Below are 21,908 nucleotides of genomic sequence, written 5' to 3' on the forward strand. Positions count from 1 at the left end.
ATATCCCCATGCATTGCTCCAATTGCTCTGCTAGATTTATTTCAGGTTAGCAGCTCAACAGTTGCGTACTTTTTGCTACAGCTCACTATTTACCACAGCTCGCGGGATATGTCCTTTCCTTTGCAGCTATTTCTCCTGGAACTGTCTAAAAGTAGATACAGTTGGTGGCAGTTGAAGAATGGAACTAGACATGTTGTGTCCACCTCAGTGAGGTGGAAAAAAACTTAAGGAAAAGAGCAAACAGCAGATGATGCTATGCATATACATTTTACTGAATAACTCAGTAGCTATACTACATTTTTTATTACATGCATTTACAAAAGTATTCAGATCCAGGCGCTAGTTTGAAAAAAGCTGAATATTTTTCATGGAGCAACCCCTTTAAGACGATAAGGTACTAACAACCTCACAAGACTAGGAGTGTTCTACCTCATTCACCTCAGTGGTCACATCATAAGTGTACTTTCAGTAAGAGAAGGAAATAAATCAGGCAGTACATATCATTATTAAATGTATACACTTCAGCAGCTATTTCACCTTCTTTAATATATAATAGCATGGCTCTTCTGTTGCCCATGTGACATGTCTAGCAGAAACTTCAGAAATGGAGAAAAGTCTTCCATTAGCTTATTTAGTAAAGAAAATGTATCACTGTCCATTTCAATATAGGGGTTGTGCAGGTCATACAAATTGATGGCCTATCATTAGGATAGGTCATCAATATCAGATCGGCGAAGGGTCCGACACCTAGTACCCGCTGATCAGCTATTTGAAGTGGAGGTGGCGCTCTATGTGGGTGTTGCATCCTCTTCATTACACTAAGTGAGTCTCCTCTTCAAATAGCTGATCGTTGGGGGTGCCGGGTGTTGGACCCCCGCTGATCTGATATTGATGACCTATCCTAACAATAGGTCATCAATATATATGATCTTCACAACCCCTTTAATGTATTACTGTCAGTTGCCTTATATACAGTTCTGTCTGCGTTACCTATGTTCCTTGTGTTAACTTTTATGCCATTTGCAAATATACAATAGACAATTTTACAGTAAAAAAAAACAAAGCAAAAAAAAACAGCTCTTGGAATGTCTGCCTTCTTTTCTAGCGCACTTCTAGTCAGTACTGACAGAGAAAAATGTAACGTAGTTAAAAATAAAAAGGAAGTAATTGACAGGTCTCTTTGGTCTGAAGGATTCCATCTACTGTGTATGGATACAAACATTTTCCCCAGGCATTTTTAATATTGCTGTAAAGTACAAAAATTGCACAAACCATGGCAGGTGGCAGGTTCCTGTATGAATTATGATCATATCTGCACCATGTTTATAGAGGCATCAAGAAAAACTGTAGATTTTTTTTCAGATATGTAAAATTAGCCCCAATGAGCAATGAGATACTGTGATATTGCTATTTAAACCAAATTTATCCAAGTTATTTAGGACGGCTGCCCTCTGGAGAGCTGGAACAATATATAGACGTTGCAATCTCATTTACATCATGGTGTGATACCTTAATATAAAACATCACACAGTGTTACTAATGGAATATGCATTTAATTTTAAAACTCAGTGAGCCTTGGTTATGAACACTTTGGTAGACAAATCTGTGTTGTGTATAGAAGGTTATTTTACTTGGTTTAGACCTCATGCACATGACCATTGTGTGTTTTGTGGTACGCAAATTGCGGATCCGCAAAACACAGATGGCGTCCGTGTGTGTTCCGCAAATTGGAAAGCGATTAATATAACTGGCTATTCTTGTCCGCCAAAAGGCCAAGAATAGGACAGGTTATATATATTTTTGCGGACCACGGAACGCAGCAAACGAGTGCTATCCGCATCTTTTGCAGCCCCATTGAAGTGAATGGGTCCGCATCCGAGCACAGTCATGTGCATGAGGCCTCAGGGTACTTTCACACTAGCGTTATTCTTTTCCGGCATTGATTTCTGTCCTAGGGGCTCAATAGAACTGAACTGAACATTTTTATCCTAATGCACTCTGATCGGAGAGCAACCCGTTCAGGATGCATCAGGATGTCTTCAGTTCAGTCTTTTTGCCATTTCAGGACAGAGAAAATACTGCAGCATGCTACAGTTTTCTCTCCGGCCAAAAATACACTTGCCGGAATGCCGGATCTGTCATTAAGTGTTCCGTCAAAACAGATCCGACATTCTGGTCTGCTCATGTGCAGACCCCAAAAAAATGCAAAGAAAATTATACTGGATCCGTTTTTACGGATGACACCAGAGAGACGGATCCGGTATTTTAATGCATTTGTCAGACGGATCCGGATCCGTCTGACAAATGCCATTAGTTTGCATACGTTTTGCCATATCCGGCAGGCAGTTCCGGCTACGGAACTGCCTGCCGGAATCCTCTGCCGCAAGTGTGAAAGTACCCTTACAATGAAGCAGAAAAACTTAATTGGAATCTGCTTGCTGTAGACCCAAATTTACACACAGCTTTAAACCCCTTTCAGTGACATGACATAACATAACTGTATGTTGTGGTGGGGGCTAACAGCAGATGTTCCAACACCATAGACGCTGGGTACCAGCTCTAGTATACAGCTAGACTCCCACTGCAATGCCTACTATTGGATCTAACTTTATTCCTGGGCATTTAACTCTTTTATTGTTGTGGTCAATAGCAACTGCAAGGGTTACAAAGAAAGGGCTTCCTCTGTCACTGCTGTCACCTACACAAATGCAAATTTCCTCGCGTTTCGTGGTAGCGAATCCCAATTTTTCCCCTGCACCTCCACGACGGCACTGACAGCAGAGTGTCCGCACCCCCAGGACAGGAAACAAAGCAGGAGCACATGATTTAAAAGGCCTCCTCCCCCTTACCTAACCAGTCGTTGTTTCCTGTCCTCGAGATATGTAGGAGCCGCTCCTGCAGTGCCAGGAGGATTTTCATTTTGCCCAGCCTGGTTTTTCATTCCCCACGCTGTGGGAGGGCTGGTGCAGGGGATGGGTTTCCCGGGGCTTACCTGTCCCTTGGAGTAAGACCTGCGTGCAGGCATCCCCAGGCTCGCGTTTTTTTCCATCAGAAGAGGGAAATCGCGTGGGATCTATGACGTCACCAGGCGAGATTCTCCTTCGGGGGAATAAGAGTGGGGCTGAGATGCCAGCATTTGCGATGAAGCCGGCCATCCAGCCCACGCTCACCGCTTGCCGGACCCCAGTCTTTCAGTGTTGGGAAATGGATCTGCCATGCTCACTCCAGTAGAGGACGCCTGGTGATCCCGCGACCTCTGCCCTCAGTCCGGTAAGCCTCCTCCCCTGGAGGATGATTATGCTACCTCCTATTGTTTAAACTAACCCTGTTGTTGGAATCACTATTGGGGAAGTATGGTTATGGGAGAAAAAAAATTCACTCTGATGAGGTGGTGGCCCTAAGTTCAAGTGTACTTTACCTCAAAAAACAGAAAACCCTCGTGCCAGAAATGTACAGAAAAGGTCCTTTCTGAGGAGTCGCTCTCCCTCCTAGAGTCCCTGAGAGCGATTATTAAGGAGAAGGTGATTACGACTGTGGATTTAAAAATTGCGTCTCAATCTCCACGACCATCCACATCCCAGAGATCGCATACCTCTGAATTGCCTTTTGATCTTAAAGAGGGAGAGTAGGTTTTTGAATCCGATTCGGCCTCCTCTGAGGGCTCAGGCAGACCCTTATTTCTCCCAGAAGAAACTGACGGTCTCCTAAAAACCATCCGTGCTACTATGCACATAGAAGATGTTAAAGAGTCACATTCAATTCAAGACCATATGTTTTAGGTTCTGGGAGAAAGACGTAGAAGGGTATTCCCAATCCATAACATAAAATCTCTGATATCAAAAGAGTGGAAAGACCTGTTTAAAAAGAACGACACTCTTTTAAAAGGAAATACCCCTTTGAAGAGTCTGAAACTATTTTATGGGACAAAACAACTAAAATAGATGCACCGGTTGCCTGCACCTCTAATCTTCTCTCCCATTTGAAGATATGGGCCTTTTACAGGATCCCATGGATAAAAAATAAATAAAAATCTGAGAGTATACTGAAAAAGGCTTGGGAAACTAAACAGGACCATGCTAGGCCCTAGCATTGCCTCTACTTGTATGGCTAGAACTCTATCGATCTGGATTAATCAGTTAGAAGAACACATTGTGCGGGTACCCCTAGGGAAGAAATCCTTGCATCCCTACCCATGTTAAAAGAAGCTTCAAACTTTCTAGCGGACGCCGGAGCCGACTTAGTCAAACTTTCCGCTAGATCAGCTGCACTTTGAAACGCGGCCCGAAGAACAATTTGGTTTCAATCCTGGTCAGGGGACGCAGGCTCAAAAAGTCGCCTGTGTTCCATCCCCTGTGAGAGGGACAAATTATTTGGTTCTGGATTAGATTACATCCTTGAAAAAGTGTCTGATAAAAAGAAAGGATTCCCCCTGGAAAATAGGTACTTTCATCAGAGACGGTCCTTTCAGAACCAAAGAAAGGCCAGAGTAGACCCCAAAAAGAAAGAGGGCTCCAGAAATTGTCACTCTTCCAAAGGCAGCGTTAGAGGGTTCTTATTTAACCCCGAAAGTTATTTTCACCCCACCCACCCAATGACGCCAGAAGTCGGGTAAGAGGCAGGTTAATGGGCTTCATTCCTGCGTGGGAACAAATCCATGCCTCCCCGTGGGTAATAAACACTCTAAAGGAAGGATTAAAACTGGAGTTTTTATCCCCTCTGTTAAATCAGGTCACAATAAACAACTTTGTCTAGAGTCAGAAATCTCCTCCTTAATAAAAAAAAGAAGGTACTCCCTCCTGTCCCAAAAGATCTGTGACATCTCCTTTGATGTTCTCTGTCCTCATCTTCTCCTTTCAGACCTTCAGACCAGACCACCATTTTGTCACCATTTTCCATCTCTGCAGTTTATTACTTTTCCATCATCCTCTCATCTTCTGGACAAATCATCCTACTACCCCCCAATACTGTGTCGCTGTGCTCCCCAATACTATACTGCAGAAACATATAATACCCCTGATAATACTAGTACCACACAGAACCCCCCCATATAAAATATCCCTTTCTTTGTGGCCTCAGTAAAAGCCCCCATAGTGCCCCATAATATTTTGCCAGTAACAAGTGCCTTCACATGCCCCCCATGTGCCAGTAACAAGTCCCTCTCCATGCCCCCCATGTGCCAGTAACAAGTGCCAACCCCCCATGGCACATTTCTCCCCCTTTCATTGGCCAGTGGCAGCAGCACATCTCTCCTCCCCCCCCCCTCCCCTCCCCACCCCAATAGCACATTTCTCCAGCACAGCATTCTAACCCCTAATTCCCCCCCCCCCCAAATGCACATTTCTCCAGGCTAGCACATGTCTAGGCTTCCCTGGCAGACAGTGGCTGGCGCTTGCTCCTTCTTCTCTGGGGCGGAACTAGCAGTGGCAACGTCACAGACGCAAAGACGTGCCTGTGCGGTAGAGGCGGCACGCTCCAGCAGCCACTGCTCTCTTAAAGAGGCAGGCAGCAGAGAGGGGCTCAGAGCGGCCGTAGACCCCGCTGCAGTGTGTCTCGCCGGTGCTGCCTCAGTCTTTTCATTAATCCAGACTCCAGACTGTGGAATGTTTTTCAAATCCCCAGATTTTCCGCAAGATCTGCAAAAAGTGGGGAAATCCAGACTTGGATCTGTTCGCCACAGGGGACAACAGGCAGATGGAAAAATTTGCTCCCTCTCCTGGCAAGATCAGCCACTTTGGATAGATGCCCTATCCTAGTCTTGGCCAAACACTCTTCTGTATGCATTCACTTCTTTCAGTCTAATAGCAAGGACGCTTATGAAAATACAGGAGGAACAGTCTCAGGTGATCCTCATTACACTGTTTTGGCCAAGGAGGGCCTGGTTTCCCCTGCTCCTCAAACTATCTGCGGGGGTGTTCTGGACCTTGCCACAAGTCCTGGACCTTCTCCATCAGGGTCCGATTTATCATTCAGGACTAAAACAGCTCAACCTGATGGCCTGGAAGTTGAACGGTCAGCCTTAAAAAAGAAAGGGTTGTCAGATGAGGTAATTTCCACTCTTATGCCGAGTCGTAAACCAATTACCTCAAAAATGTATTTAAGAACCTGGAAAGCCTTCCTGTCCTTCCCTGAAAATTCTCTTTTTCCCTTATGCCCATGACAGCACCCTTTGGAGAGCCTGCCTCTATCCAGGACAGGAAACAGGAACTTCTGTGGAGAGCTTCTTAAGGAGGGACCAGGCCTCTATCCACCAGTTCCTGTTTCCTGTCCTATGGATAGGACGCTTTCTGTGGAGAGCTACAAGGCTGCAGGGCTCCGTCGGTGTTTTATATCCATAGGGGTTACCTGGTACAGCGCAATTCTCCACTAGGAGCCGCCTAGAGTCTGGATTTCCTCCCTTCCTGGTCCTGGCTGAGCCAAGGGGGGATATGCTTGCAGTCCAGCGGTACCGGGAGGTACCGCTGTCACGCCGGAACATCCTGGAAGTGTTCAGGAGGTCTGGGGCCTCTTCCTCCTGCAGGCCGCTTCCCTTGTGGCATCACAGAGGCAGGGGGCGGAGCGAAGCTCTTGTTCTCGCCTAGTCAGTGCGCAGGTGGAAGGGTGCCAGCCAGCCTGAGAGAACATCTACAGACCTCGTTTATGAAAGACCCTCCATCTCTACACTATACCATGGAAGTGGAGAGTGGTCAGCGCACTAGTGACCAGTACAACCTCAATACGCGATCAGTATTCCTGGTGGGGTAAGGGGGTTAATCCCCAGTATTATCCTTGCAAATTCTTTATTTTAAGGGGGCCATTCTGTTTTTTTCTAGAATACAAAAAAGAGCCCTAGGAAGGCGACTGCTAAGACACGTGGGAAAGAATGCACAACTTGTAGGAAAAAGTTAACCCCCTCCTGGCCAAAGTTGCTTTGCCAGCACTGTATTAAGATGGTAGAAGAGGAGTCCCCTTCATTTATGCAAAGTATCAAGAACATGGTGAAATCCGAAATTGCGGATTCTATAAAAAAAGAATTTAAGAAATTCCTTCCATCTTTCCCCCCGGGCAAACAGGCTCATTCTAGTCGCTTCTCAGATTTGGATTCTTCTGAGGCGGAAGCAGAACAGGGGGAAATCTGCGGTAGTTCGGATTCATCATCAGAAGAGGAGTCAGTGGGTAATCCACTATTTTCCCATGAGGACATAGACTCCTTGCTTAAAGCCATTAGGGCCACAATGAAGGTGGACAAATCCAAAGAGCAAAAGACAGTCCAACAGATTATGTTCGGTGTCCTGGATCATAGAAAAACTAGGATTTTTCCTATAAATGAGAATATAAAATCCCTAATTCAAAAAGAATGGAAAAGACCAGACAAAAAAATTCTTCATCCCATTTTTTTTTTAAAAGGAAGTATCCTTTTGATGAGGGGGAATGTTTTTCTTGGGATAGGCCTCCTAAGATAGTCACCTCTATTGCCAAAATCTCCAAGAAATCAGCCTTACCGTTTGAAGATCTAGGGGCTTTAAAAGATCCAATGGACAGAAGAGCTAAAGTATACCTTAAGAGCGCCTGGGAAGCCTCTAATCAGGCATTTAAACCTAACATTGCCGCTACTTCCACAGCAAGATCACTTAAATTATGGTTACAGGACCTAGAATCCCACATAGAAAACAAAACCCCAAGAGAACAATTGCTAGAGGTTTTACTACCATCATGAAAGCGGTCGGCTTTATATCAGATGCCTCTGCTGATGCCTGCTGCCGACTAAAGGACCTGTGGTGACATCAGATCACATGGTCCAATCACACGGTCCATCACCACGGTGATGGACCATGTGATGTCACCACGGGTCCTTTAGCCGGCAGCTCATGATTAAAGAAGTAACAAGAGACCGGCAGCTACACGATCAAGAGGAGAAGGTGAGTTAATTATTTTTTATTTTTTAACCCTCAATTGACTACTTGATTGCAGATGCTTACGATTTTCACTCAGCTCCATTCACTTCTATAGGGCCTGCGTTGCGTGATAAACGCACAATATAGAGCATGCTGCGGTTTTCACGCAACGCATAAGTGATGTGTGAAAATCACCGCTCATGTGCACAGCCCCGTAGAAGTGAATGGGTCTGGATTCAGTGCGGGTGCAATGCGTTCACCTCACGTATTGCACCCGCGCGGAAATCTCGCCCGTGTGAACTCAGCGTAATTCTGATTGCTCCATTTTGGCCCAGAAGGTCCTGGTTCACCTGGCTACGCAAACTATCAAGGACCGGTTCACCATCCAGAGGTAACCAACCTACACCTAGCAGCATGGCATCTGAGAGGTCTATACTAGAGAAGAAGGGCCTTTCCAGTGATGTGATTAATACCCTCCTGTCATGTAGGAAAGACACCTCTTCTTCTATATAGCCAAGAATATGGAAAAACGTCCCCCTCCTATGCCGATAATCCTCAATTTTCTTCAGAACGGCCTAGACAAAAGACTGAGGGTTAGTACACTTAAAGTGCATGTTTCAGCTCTTAGTGCATATTTTGACTTCTCCTTAGCCAACCATCCTTGGGTGAGAAGATTTTTTAAAGTAGTCAGTCGTACCAGACCAATTACCAGAATATCTGCCCAGGGCCAGCCTTTGGGGTGTGCGAGTTGCACAGGGCACCATGGCAACAGTGGCACCCAGCAGGCTCCTTGGCCAGTGTGTCACAACTTGCACACTTCTTATTTAGAAGATTCAAATCTGACAAATCCCAGGCATAGTCATCAGTATTGCCATCCTCAGGAGAGGGAGAGATGTGTCTGCTGGGATTCAAACCAACGACCTTCTGTATCAGAGGCAAAGCACTTACCCACACAGCTATAAGAGCTGCATAGCCACTGACTGAAAATATGAGACTTCTACTGTAGACTCTGTTATAGCTGTTATAGCCAGTGTCCATCTATACACATGACAGCTGCCCAAACACAATCAGCACTGCTATATCTATATGACAGCTGCCCCAGCACACTCAGCTCTGCTATAGCTCTATATATGATAGCTGCCCCAGCACACCCAGCTCTGATACATCTAATACACATGACAGCTTCCCCAGCACACTCAGCTCTACTATATCTCTATATATGACAGCTGCCCCAGCACACCCAGCTCTGCTACATCTATACACATGACAGCTGCCCCTGCACACTCAGCTCTGCTATATCTAAATATCGCTAAGTATTACTATACAGTAGATATATAGCGATATAGCAGAGCTGAGTGTGCTGGGGAAGCTGTCATGTGTATAGATGTAGCAGAGCTGGGTGTCTGGGGCAGCTATCATATATAGAGATATAGCAGAGCTGAGTGCGCTGGTGCAGCTGTCATATGTATGGATGTACACTAGCTATCAAAGCTATAAACGAGGCTACAGTCTCGTAGAAGTCTCATATTTTTTCATTCAGTGACAATTCAGCTCTTATAGCTGTGTGGTTAAGTGCCTTGCCTCTGATACAGAAGGTCGTGGGTTCGAGTCCCAGCAGAAAATTTTCTGAAATACAGGCTAAATTAGAATACACAAGCACTAAATCTATATATGGATCCATATATGGAAAAGTTTCCCCCCTCACTTATACTAATGTGCCACAAACAGGAAGTTAATATAACCAACCATTCCCATTTTATTAAGGTGTATCCATATAAATGGCCCACCCTGTAGATGAATTGTCGCAGCCATTTCTTTGGCCTATTCCTCGGCAGGGGAGCCTTGTCCCTTGGGATTTGGGGTACATTCAACCAAGTCAATTTCTAACTCCTGGGCAGAAAGAGCTGAAGCTTCTCTAGAGCAGATCCGTAGGGCCGCTACTTGGAAATCTGCCATTACAAGCTAGATCTAAACTCCAGGGACCAGCTATCCTTTGGTAGGAAAGTTTTACAGCCTGTAATCACTCCCTAGACTACTTCTAGTCTTCTCTCAAGGGTGCTGTCATGGGCATAAGGGAAATATAAGATTACACTCACCGGTAATCACTTTTCCATGAGCCCATGACAGCACCCGCTACTTATTCCCTCCCCCCCCCAAAAAAATATAAAAAATTAGAGTTGTTGGATGTTTTATATGTTTTGGGACAGGTTCTCGCAAATAACTGGCGGATAGAGGCCGGGTCCCTCCTTAAGAAACTCTCCGCGGAAGCTCTCTCAAGGGTGCTGTCATGGGCTCATGGAAAAGTGCTTACCGGTGAGTGTAATCTTAAATTTCCCGACATACCTCAAATACTTGAATTCTTACAATCAGGTTTGAACAAAGGTCTTCGACCTATCACTCTAAAAGTGTAAATATCCGCCCTCAGCGCCTTCTTAGATAAAATATTAGCTGACTCATCCCTTATTTAGCGCTTCATTAAAGGGACCACAAGAAATTTACCAACTGTCCGCTCTGTAATCCCACCATGGGATCTCAACTTGGTCCTCTCAATATTCTGGAGCATCGATTCGAACCAGTGGACAAAATTTCCTTGAAGCTACTAACCTACAAAACTGTATTTTTGGGGAAAAGGATTGGGAAAGACTTTTCCTGTAGACCACCTTACCCAACTATACTGGACTACCATATAATCCTAAGGCATTGCCCTTCATTCCTTCCCAAAGTGGTCTCTAGATTTCACCGTGATCAGGAAGTCTCGTTGCCTTCATTTTGTCTACACCCAACTACCGAAAAAGAGAAGAACTTCCACAACCTGGATGTTAGGAGGACTGTGTTGGCTTATCTAAAAGCCACTGAGTCCTTCAGACTCTCAGATCAACTTTTCCTTTAATACCAAGGTGCCAACAAGGGAAACGGGGCCAGCAAGTCATCTATATCAAGATGGATTAGAGAGGTCATTGCAACAACTTATATTAAAAAGGATCTCCTTCCTCCTACAGGAATAAGAGCTCACTCTAGAAGGGCCGTGTGATCCTCTTGGGCAGAGTCTGCCTCGGTCTCCTTAAACCAGATCTGCAAAGCGGCCATGTGGCCAAGCTCTATGACCTTCTACAACCATTATAGACTTGATGTTCAAAAAAAATCAAGACATCCTTTGGTTGTAGAATTCTTGCTGCTGTTGTCCCCCCCCCCCCCCCCTAGTGGATTACTCTGTTAATCCCCCTGTCATTGCCATTGTGGAGGTGCCGGGGAAAAGTAGAAATTACTCTTACCGGTAATTGGGTTTTCCAATAACCTCCACAACGGCACTGAATTTTTTCCGCCCCTTGAGGATTTATATTATGTGATGTTATGCTTATATTATGTTATCCTTTTGTGAAATGATGTAATTTTTCTTTTTGCATCACTTCCGAGTACTGACTGGATAGGTAAGGGGGAGTAGGCCTTTTAAATCATGTGCTCCTGTGTTGTTTCCTGTTCTGGGGGCAGGGAAACCCTCCTGTCAGTGCCGTTGTGGAGGTTATTGGAAAACCCAACTACAAGTAAGAGTATTTTCTACTTTTCCTAACATGGCGGCTAGCCGGCTACAATGGCGTCTAAAATTGGGATTACACGTGTGAGGACATGGGGCAAGGAACTCTCGGAAGGCGGGATGACCCATAATGCCATGCATGCAACCCATCAACAGCCAGCCAGCCCGGTGATGTCACAGCACTATAAATGCGGCAGACATCTTAGAGTCTGCCATTCAATATTGTACTTTGTTCAGAGACAGACGTGTATGCAGACGTATATTTGTTGCTTTTAGGGGTGTTTTAATTTCTGTTTCATTTGTTTAGTTCAGCTACACGTATGTCAGGCAGAGAAGTGCCAGAACATGCACAGAGGAGTGGCAGAGGCATGAATATTTCTGGCGCAAGCAGAGGTTGCAGAAGAGTAAGGGGTTGTGGCAGCAGTAGTTGCAGCGAGAGGCCTGAGCTCCCAGTGTCATCTACCGTTCGTGTCTTGACCAGCAACCCAGCTGTTCTTAATTGGTTACCTTCGTCATCCACGTCATCCCAAGTGCCATTAGACACCCCCAGCCAACAGTCGGTGGGTTTGTCAGACAGAACCCTTAGTTGGCATGGCCAGGAGCAGGCCCTGTGCCTTAACCTGTCCTCAACCTGCCTCTGTCCTTTTCTGCCCCTTAACCGCGAGAAGTAGAATATGCTGTAGGCTCTGCTCCACTTTTTAGTGAGGAACACCTTCTAGAGGACAGTCAGCAGCTACTACCCACCAAGATCTGGAGGAGACATCCGTTGCTTCCTCCGCTAGTCGGGCAAGTAGTGATGAGGAAAGTGGCACGGGAGCTTGTGCTGCAAGTGGTCATGAGGCCGATGAGGAGGACATAAGTAATGTGCAGACACTAATCAATGATGATGAAGCTGATCGCACTTGGAAGTCGGGTGCAGAAGAGGCTTAATCATCATCATCATCAGGAGAAGAGGGTGGCAGCTTGCCTGTAAGGAAGCGGCGGAGCCAGCAAGGTGGTAGCATGGCTGGGAGTCAGCAGGATGGCAGCAGTGGGAGGTCGGGAGCCAAACGTGCCCGGGGTAGACCACCTGCTTCCCAGCAGTCTACCTCCCTGGGAAGTAGTGGTGCAGGGGCTCACGGAGGCAGTGGCGGTAGCAATCAGTCAGTGCAGACAGTTGGGGGGAAATTCACCTACTCGGTGGTACGGCAGTTTTTTTCAAAGAGCCAGAGGAGGTAAACAGGGGAGCAACTGCTCTGTGTGATGCATCAAGAAATCAAATCCTGGCTTTCTCCCTGACAAATCAAAATCGCAACTATGGAGACCGACAACGGGAAGAACATTGTGTCGGCGCTGCATCAAGGAAGGCTGAGCGATGCGCCCTGCATGGCACATGTATTCAATCTGGTTGTCCAGCAGTTCCTGAAGGCTTCCACCCATCTGCAAGACATCCTAAAAATGGCCAGGAAACTTTTCATGCACGTCAGCCACTCATATACCGCAAAGCACCATATTTTGTTGCATAGCACCGAACTTTGACCCATGATGAAACATCCTTAAGGTGGTACAGGACAGCCAATTGAGGTGTTTCCTACCTGGACACACCCCCTACCCTATAAATAAACCCGATCTGGAAGCCATTTTACATTCTGCTTTTTGCCAGTGTAGGGAGAGGTTGCTGTGTAAAGCAGGGAAAGACTGTTACTGACATCAAATGCTAGCTAATAGGGCCACAAAAGTGGTATAGGTGTGCTATTGATAGGTGTGACATACAGAGGGGTGTGATATACTTATAATAGTCTTTCTAACATAGAAACTATATTATAGTGCATTTGTATTGTGCAGCAGTTGTTTGCGGATCTGCTGCAATACTGCAGCTAGATAGGGGGACAAAAGCTATTGGAATAAGTAATTGCAACGGGTGTGATATACCTGTTGCCCCCCAAATAACTGATTAAGGGGTGTGATATACCTGCTTCCACAAAATACTGATTTGTGGGCTGTGATACACCGGATTCCACCAAATATTGATTATGGGGTTTGATTTACCAGCTTCCAGCAAAATACTCATTATTGGGTTCTATATACCTGTTTCCACAAAATACTGATAGAGGGTATTGAGATACAAACTTCCAACAAATATTGATTGAGGCCTGCGAAATACCTGCTTCCACAAATACTGCTCTTGAAATTTTGAAAATGACAGGCAGAGGAAGATAAAGGGAGAGAGAGAGAGAGAGTTTGAGGGTCAGACATCTGTTGGAAGGGATTCCAATAGATCTGAAAAACTTGAGGCGCCTTTCAAAAAAGGGGTTTTCCAAGAATAGGCGACATTGAGGTGTTACCAACACCCATCAGTCTCCCCAGTTCAGTATAGCTGAAATACCAAAAAACATGAACTACAAAACCTCTTTTATCACAACTTTTAACCCTAACCATGAAATTTTAAGAACAATTTTATCAAAACATTGGCACATACTCAAATGTGACCCGTATCTAAAAGATACCATACCTAGAAAACCGCGCATCATCTTCAGGAAAGCAAAATCCCTGAAGAACTCGCTTGCACCAAGTAAACTGAAGAAAAAGAAGAATACTAACATACCTTTATCTGGGGCAACAGGTCTTTTAAAAAACACAGGTACCTATAAATGTAACCATAAATTATGTAAATGCTGTAACAACATCTCAAATCGGAGACAGTCATTTAAGAGCAATGTGACGGGGGAAGAATACCCAATAAAAAGCCTTCTGAATTGCTCATCCTCTTATGTCATCTATGTGATGGAATGTGAGTGTGGCTTACAATACGTGGGCCGCACCATCCAGTCACTTAGAGAAAGACTAAACAAACATCGCTGGAACATCTCACGGGGCTACCTTAAACACAGTGTGTCCCGCCATTTCCTCACTGCTCATAATAAAGACTCATCTGGATTGACAATTACACCCATCGAAATCATTGCAGAAACAACGTCGGATAGATTTAGGACCCTACAGAAGAGAGAGATGTTTTGGATTTTTAAATTACAAACCCTCGAACCCTATGGACTCAATGAGTCCCTAGAGAGCAAATGTTTCTGAACAATTCTCTGCCATGTATTTAAAGAGATTCAAGGAAAAAGTGCTAAAAAAGGTTGTCCTCTGTTTCTCACACATTTTTTTGGCTACGGCCTGCAAGTATAGTATGGATACTTGTCTCCACTTGTGAGACCCCTCTCTTTCTTCTTTTATGGTTCTCTATAGTATTCATCCCCCCCCCCTCTAATATTTCTGTCCCATCCACCTGTATCCTTTATATATTTCTTATATCTAATTGCCATTTTTTCGCTTTTTCATTTACAAGACAGCCATATTCTAGTCCTATTATCCGGATTCCCTGTTTTCCTCCCAAACACCAACATCCTTATATATATATATATATATATAGGCGACGTCCCCAATACCCCTAAAAGCAATTCATTTGCCTTTGCTTATTATTTTAGGCTAAGAACATCCAATCATCAGTTACACTCATCCAAACATCACTTCCATGGGTCATATACAATTCCATATATAGTCACATATATTCAGCCCACTATCCTTCCCCTACATGCTGGCTGCAGTCCCCTAATTCCCCCACGTAATATAGTGCTCTTTCCATCCCCTCCAACAGCTCCCAGTCCTCTCCCTCGGCGCTACACCTAACCACGCCCCCACATGAACCCACAGATCCAGGCCGGCACGCTGTCTCTCTGGGCCCGCCTCTCACCAGCGTTAGCCCCGCCCCTCGTGCGTTAGCCCCGCCCCCCGCCCTCCGATTTAGCCCTGCCCCGTTACCTCCCCTGACAGGCTCCAGTGCTCCGCTTAATCATGCCTCCACATGAGCTCCCTGTCTTTCACCTGGACAAGTCCCTCCTTTCACCGCCCACCTCAGGCCCCACTCGTGTTCCCCAACCACACCTCCCTACTGAGGCCTCTCCTCTGGACCCGGCCAGTCCCTCCCACCCACTCCCCTTTCCTTCAGCAGCGCGGGCACTGAAAAGGTCAGCGTTCTACACGTGCCTCTCCAGATGAGCCGTGACACTCTCCTAACCTTCCCGGCTCAGGTAAGATGCCCTAGGGCTTAAAGATTTGCTATATATTCCTCTTTTTAAAGCCATAGTAGTAACACTCCTGTTGGCTAATAGATAATATATACCCCCTAATTAACTGCCAGTAGACATTTTACATTTGCTAATTATATCTGATAGTGCCTGTGTATATATATAAACATATGAAATATCAGTAACTATACTTTAAAGCCTGACCCTGGATTCATTTTTCATCTGCCATTCTGTGGCCAATATAACACAAAATCCATTCTTACAATAGAAATAGTACTTTAAATATAGTAACATAGATACAATAGCATTATTTTTAATCCGTACTCATTTTTACCGTTTATGATCATTACTACTGATTTATTTTTATGTGTATGTATGTATGTATGTATGTGTATATATATATATATGTGTATGTATGTGTGTATATATATATATATGTGTATATATTTTGTAATCCCCTTCCTTTGTGTATTTTAGTGATACTTACCATTTTTATATGTTTTGGTACCTATATTTACAGCTATATTCATCAATACCTATCTATTTATTTATTTATTTATTTATATATCCCTTTTTATACAGAATTATTATAGGGAAGCACAAAATTTATGTCTTCAAATATATGTTTCTCTGCTTTTGTTTTATTTAACCTTTCTTTTAGACTTGATAAAGGGGACTTTACCCCGAAACGCGTTGTCTTATAAATAAATGGAATACTGCCGAAATTAAAACACGGTCCTTGTTTGGTTGTCTCGTGCGCCCCCAGCAGTCCACACGCTCCACTTAAGGTGTAGCGTACTTCTCTTCATTTCCATTACCCTAGTGGCAGGGTGGCCCCTGCCCAAGGTGTTAGGACGGATCTTGGCTGCACCAACCATCCCTTATCTATACTTGATCTCCATTGCAGTTGCATCCAATTGATGCAACCGCAGTAGGTGAGCAAACCATTTCTTTCATTAGAAATTTGTTTGTTTGAATTTACTTACCCTATGAGCGCCTTCTCTATCCCATTGGCCATCATTTGCAGTATACTCCCAGGCAGAGGAAGAGACAGGCTATTCCGCAGGGGTAGAAGGGTCGGGCAGGTGCACCAGGCCAGAGCCTAAGTGTGAAGTTGGAGAAGGTGCGTGCGATTATGTCAATGGACGCACCAGACTTGGTTGAATGGCTCTCTCAGCGTTCCGCTTCTCCACCCTCCTCATCCTCTGTATCAGCACCCTCCTCACTCTCTGCTGTGTGTACCCCAAAAGACACCACCGCCACCACCACCACCTGTCACGGCCATGGCTATGACCGTGACTCTTTCAACCGCATGCGATTGTCAGCGGTTTGGTTTTGTTGTCAATCACAGGTGAGGGTAGTGGTATTTGCCTCACCTGTGGTTGCCGCTGACAACGCTATGTATGTGGCAGCTTTTCTGCTGTGCATGCTGGTTGCACCTAGCAACCTCTATGTTAGGTGTGTGTGTTTTGTGTTCACTGTGTCTTTTGTCTGTGTGCACTCTGTGTAGTGTGTTGTGTGCACTGACACTTTTCCTGCACTGTGGTTGCCCGTGGCAACGTTTGGCTGTCTGTACATGTGGTGGCAGTGTCCCGGCCTCCGGGCTATCTCCCAGGACACGGTTGCCACCCATGTCGTTGCCAGCGGCAACAACCACAGTTTGTTGCTACTGTTGGACACTTTTCCCTTTAATATCTGTTTCCCTTCTCTGGTGCTGGAAGGGTTAACTCCCTTCCCAGTGTGTGTGTGTCACTGGGTGTGTCCGACTGTGGGGTGTGGCTTCTTGGCCTATAAAGCCTCACTGTTAGTTTAGGTCTGAGGGTTGCTTCAGTCATGCTTGGCTGGAGCAGCCTCCTGTCTATACTACCTGTCAGTGAGAGCCACCCCTGTGGTCATAAAGAGAAAAAGATATTGTCGTTATGTTTATGTCTTCTTGTGTGTGATGTACTGTTGGGACCTTCCTTGTTACTTTGTGCAGTTTACGGTTCTGGATTCCTGTTTGCACAGGGATCCAGTCAGCAAGGCTGTGGCAGGTAGGTGGAACTTCTAGTTCGCCTGCCATACCCGTAAAGCTGTTTGTGTTCCCCTTTTCCCAACAGCTTGGCCATTGAGACTCCCGCTCCTCCGTACCTTGGAGGAGTAGGTCGTCTTACCCAGCTCCTAGCTCAGGGATCTGCGGAGGGTAAGTCAGGGCTCCGAGGTTCCTGCGCATGGGTCCTCCTACCATCAAGGTCGGCCCATGCAGGTAGGAGTTAGGGTCAGGTTAGGGACGCTGTAGGAGGTGACCTGCTCCCTATCCTGTTCTCCTGGCCGAGCTGCCACAACATCACCGGGCATCACACGGCTGAGGGTTTCCCCCATCCTCAGCCGTGACACCACCATAGCCACTCCACTCGAGTCAGAAGAATTATCTTCCCATCCATTCCCAGACCTTACCGATGCGCAGCCATTCTCGGCATCGGATAAGGAAGAGGAGGTAGCAACGTATGCCACCCAGTGGTCTAACGACAGTACCCAGATCAGCCCAAAATGGGTGCTCCCAGCTGTTGCTGCCTACTCCGAGATCTCTAATGTCAGTGGTGGTGAAGATGACAATGACGTGTCAATGGACGTAACGTGGGTGCCCACAAGAGAAGAAGAGGAGGGGAGTTAAGAGGGAGAGACGGAGCAGCAGATAGGAAGGAGAAGCAAACAGAACTCGCAGTGCACAGGAGGCAAAAAACAGACTGCAAATGTATCTGGAGCAAACCATCCACCATGCATGGTCACATCTGGCACTCCCAGGACGCTGGCACATGGCTCCGCAGAGTGGGAATTTTTTTTTTACGTGTCAGCTGCTGACAATAGTGTTGCCATCTGCAGCCTGTGCTGTCAAGTGTCAACGCATAAGTCGCGGTAAGTCCAACACTCACCTAGGGACGACCACCTTAAGAAGGCACCTGGCCTTCACCGTACCATCACCGTACCCAGTGGAAGCAAGACCGTCAGAATCCACAAAGCCAGTCTCCAAGTGCTCCACATCCTGCCTCTTCTCCTTCTCCCCTCTCTTCCCATTTGTCCTCCACTCCACCTTCCACCATGCAGTCATCACGTTGATCTGGCAAAAGGCAGGCTTCTGTGGCCCAAGCAGGAGCAGCCAGAGGAGCTACAGGACGATGATGAAGATGAGACAAAGGACCCAGAAACACCATGGCAGTATACTGTGGAGATAGAGACAGGGAGTCTCTCCGAGTCACTTGCACAAATAGACCGCTGCATGAGCACTTGCTTGCGTAGTGACAGCCAAATTGTCATCATTCGGCAGAGGGATGACTATCGAATGTAAAAAAACGTCATCATTCCACTGCTTCATGTCCTGGAACAGATGGTGGTAACAATGGCTGGTTAGGGGACAGGAGACGTGGCGCCTCGATCTCATTGCCACATGAGCCCTGTGGGGGCTGAACTGGAAGAGGATGGGGAGGAGGACATTGGAGCACAGACAATGTGTAGCCAAATGGGTGGTTTTTCTACTCAGCTGACAGGACAGGAGGAGCAGGAGCAGCCAGAGGAGCTACAGGACGATGATGAAGATGAGACAGAGGACCCAAAAACACCATGGCAGTATACTGTGGAGATAGAGACAGGGAGTCTCTCCGAGTCACTTGCACAAATAGACCGCTGCATGAGCACTTGCTTGCGTAGTGACAGCCAAATTGTCATCATTCGGCAGAGGGATGACTTCTGGCTCTCCACCTTGTTGGACCCTCTCTACCGGTCCAGAATGGGGGCCTTTTTTTACACCCACCGAGAGGGAGGACAAACTAAACTACTACAGAGACATCCTAGACAGCAGCCAACTGACTACATATCGGCCCCATCGTCCATCCTCTTGCAGGTCTGACCAGAGGGCCATCTGCGCTCACAGTCCACTGCCATGGCTGCTGGGGAGGGGTGGGGTGGCAGGAGCAGTACCAGCTCCATCAGCAGCATCCTGAGTCTAGAGTTGCTGATGAGTAGCTTTATTCACCTGCATAGTGAAGAAACTACTCACCAGCAGCAGCAGGTAGATGGAGCAGGACCTTAACCAGCAGGTGGTGGAATATTTAGATAGCACCCTGCCACCCCACATTGAAGATACGCTGGACTACTGGGTAGCCAAACTGGATTTGTGGCCGCAACTAGCAGAGTTTTCCCTGGAAAAGCTGTCCTGCCCAGCCAGTAGTGTGGCATCAGAGCGGGCGTTTATTGCGGCGGGGGTCATAGTTACTCAAGGGGAACTCGTCTGTCCACCCAAAATGTGGAGAGACTGACCTTTGTCAAGATGAATCAGGTGTGGATCAGCCAGGGTTTCCAAACACCAATTCCTGATGCATCAGACTAGATCATCCATGGTGCCACACCAACACTTTGATACAAGAGACCGTTTTCTTCTGACTACCTGCCTCAGCTGCTACTTTGATGCAGCAACCCGCCTGATGCCACACATCTGATGCCAAGAGCTTCTTATTTCACTGGTATTGCCACCCACCACCCCACTTCGGGTCACTTTCAGATCTCCTGATGCAGCTACTGCTGCCATCTCCAAACTATCTTACCTTGCCACTCTGGTCACCTCCTGCTGCTGCCATCTCCACACTATGTCAACTTGCCACTCTGTGGTCTCCTCAAGCTGCCACCATCTACACACTATGTCAACTTGGCACTCTCTGGTATCCTCATGCTGCTGCTGCCACTGCCATCTCCAAACTATATCACCTTGCCACTCTGTGGACTCCTTCTGCTGTTGCCATCTCCACAATATGTCACTTTGCCACTATGTGGGATCCTGGTGCTGCCTCAATCTCCACACTATGTCACCTTGACACTCTATAATTTCCTCCTGATGCTGCTGCTACTGCCATCTCCACACTATGTCACCTTACCACTCTGCGGGATCCTTCTGCTGCTGCCATCACCACACTATATCACCTTGACACTCTGGGAGATCCTGCTGCTGCCATCTGCAGACTATGTCACCTTGCCACTCTGTGGTCTCCTCCTGATGCCACCATCTCCACACTATGTCACCTTCCCATTCTGTGGTCTCCTCATGCTGCTGCCATATCCACACTATGTCACCCTGTTACTCGCTGGCCTTATCATACTGCTGCCATCTACAGATCTGTCATTCTGCCACTCGGTGGCCTCCTGTCATGGTCTTACCTCCTTGCTGTTCCCTTCGTTTGACATGTGCTGGCGGCCATCTTGGTTTCTGGGTTTTCTTGTAGCCTCCCACCCTGCGGCTCCTCCTTCCCACTGGGAGGAGCTGGATGCCCAGCTCATATATATAGGAGGTCTGTGGCTTCAGTTCCTTGCTTGGTCCTCCTGTGTTCACATGCTTCCAAGACTGCTGCTGCTTCTGGTTCCTGATCCTGGCCTCGTCTGACTACCCCGTTGGTTCCTGATTCCGGCTTCGTCTGACTACCCCGTTGGTTCCTGATTCCGGCTTCGTCTGACTACCCCGTTGGTTCCTGATTCCGGCTTCGTCTGACTACCCCGTTGGTTCCTGTTCCTGGCTTCGTCTGACTACCCTTCTGGTTCCTGACCTCTGTCTCCGCAAGACCCTGCTTCGGTTTAGCCATCCGTTCGGACTTTGCTTACGGCTTGCTCTTCAATAAAACCTTCTTATTTTCCACTTATCTCTTGTTGTACGTCTGGTTCATGGTTCCATGACATTAGGACCAAGCCATGAATTCTGACGGTACAGGGCCACCCTCGCTACCTACGCTGGTTGCCAGACTTGATCAGCAGGATCACCTGTTGGGTCGGTTCGCTGTGGCGTTGCAAACCCTGCTTGAACGCACGGCTCATTTAGCTTCCGTTGCCGATGGGTCGGTTGTCGCTCCTGGGCCCGCTCCTACTGCCGCTCCGGTTGTTGCGCCAGAGTCTACCCTGACACCTGTTGCTGCGCCTGTGGTGTTTCAGGGTATGACCGGTTCTGCCCCCCTTCCACAGCGCTTTGGGGGAGAGCCAACTCAGTGCCGAGGTTTCCTTAACCAGGTGGGCATTTACTTCGAGTTGCTGCCACATGCCTTTCCTACTGAGAGATCAAGGGTGGGCTTCTTGATCTCGCTGCTCTCGGACAAGGCCTTGGCCTGGGCCAGCCCTTTATGGGAGAACAACAATCCGGTGGTTGCCGAGTTTTCCGGTTTTGTTGCTTCTCTTCGGAAGGTATTCGATGTGCCGGCTCGTGCTGCCTCTGCTGCGAAGCTCCTTATGTCCATCAGACAGGGTTCACGATCCGTAGCTGAATACGCCATTGAGTTTCGTACCCTGGCAGCAGAGGTGGGCTGGAATAATGAGGCTCTGGTCGCTGCTTTCTCTCATGGTCTCTCGGATGCCTTGAAGGATGAGGTTGCAGCTAAGGACCTACCAGTGGAGCTCGAGTCTCTTATTTCTTTCCTGATTTTGATTGACACC

General features: G+C 46.8%; 1 protein-coding gene across 1 annotated transcript in view; it reads left to right on the top strand.

The window, feature by feature from the left end:
* Window positions 1-21,908, top strand: part of LOC122927916 (contactin-associated protein-like 4) — a 468,829-nt gene that overhangs the window by 70,139 nt on the left and 376,782 nt on the right. The gene's annotated exons all lie outside the window — the stretch shown is intronic.

Source organism: Bufo gargarizans, chromosome 1 (assembly GCF_014858855.1).
Source record: "Bufo gargarizans isolate SCDJY-AF-19 chromosome 1, ASM1485885v1, whole genome shotgun sequence".
NCBI lineage: Eukaryota > Metazoa > Chordata > Amphibia > Anura > Bufonidae > Bufo > Bufo gargarizans.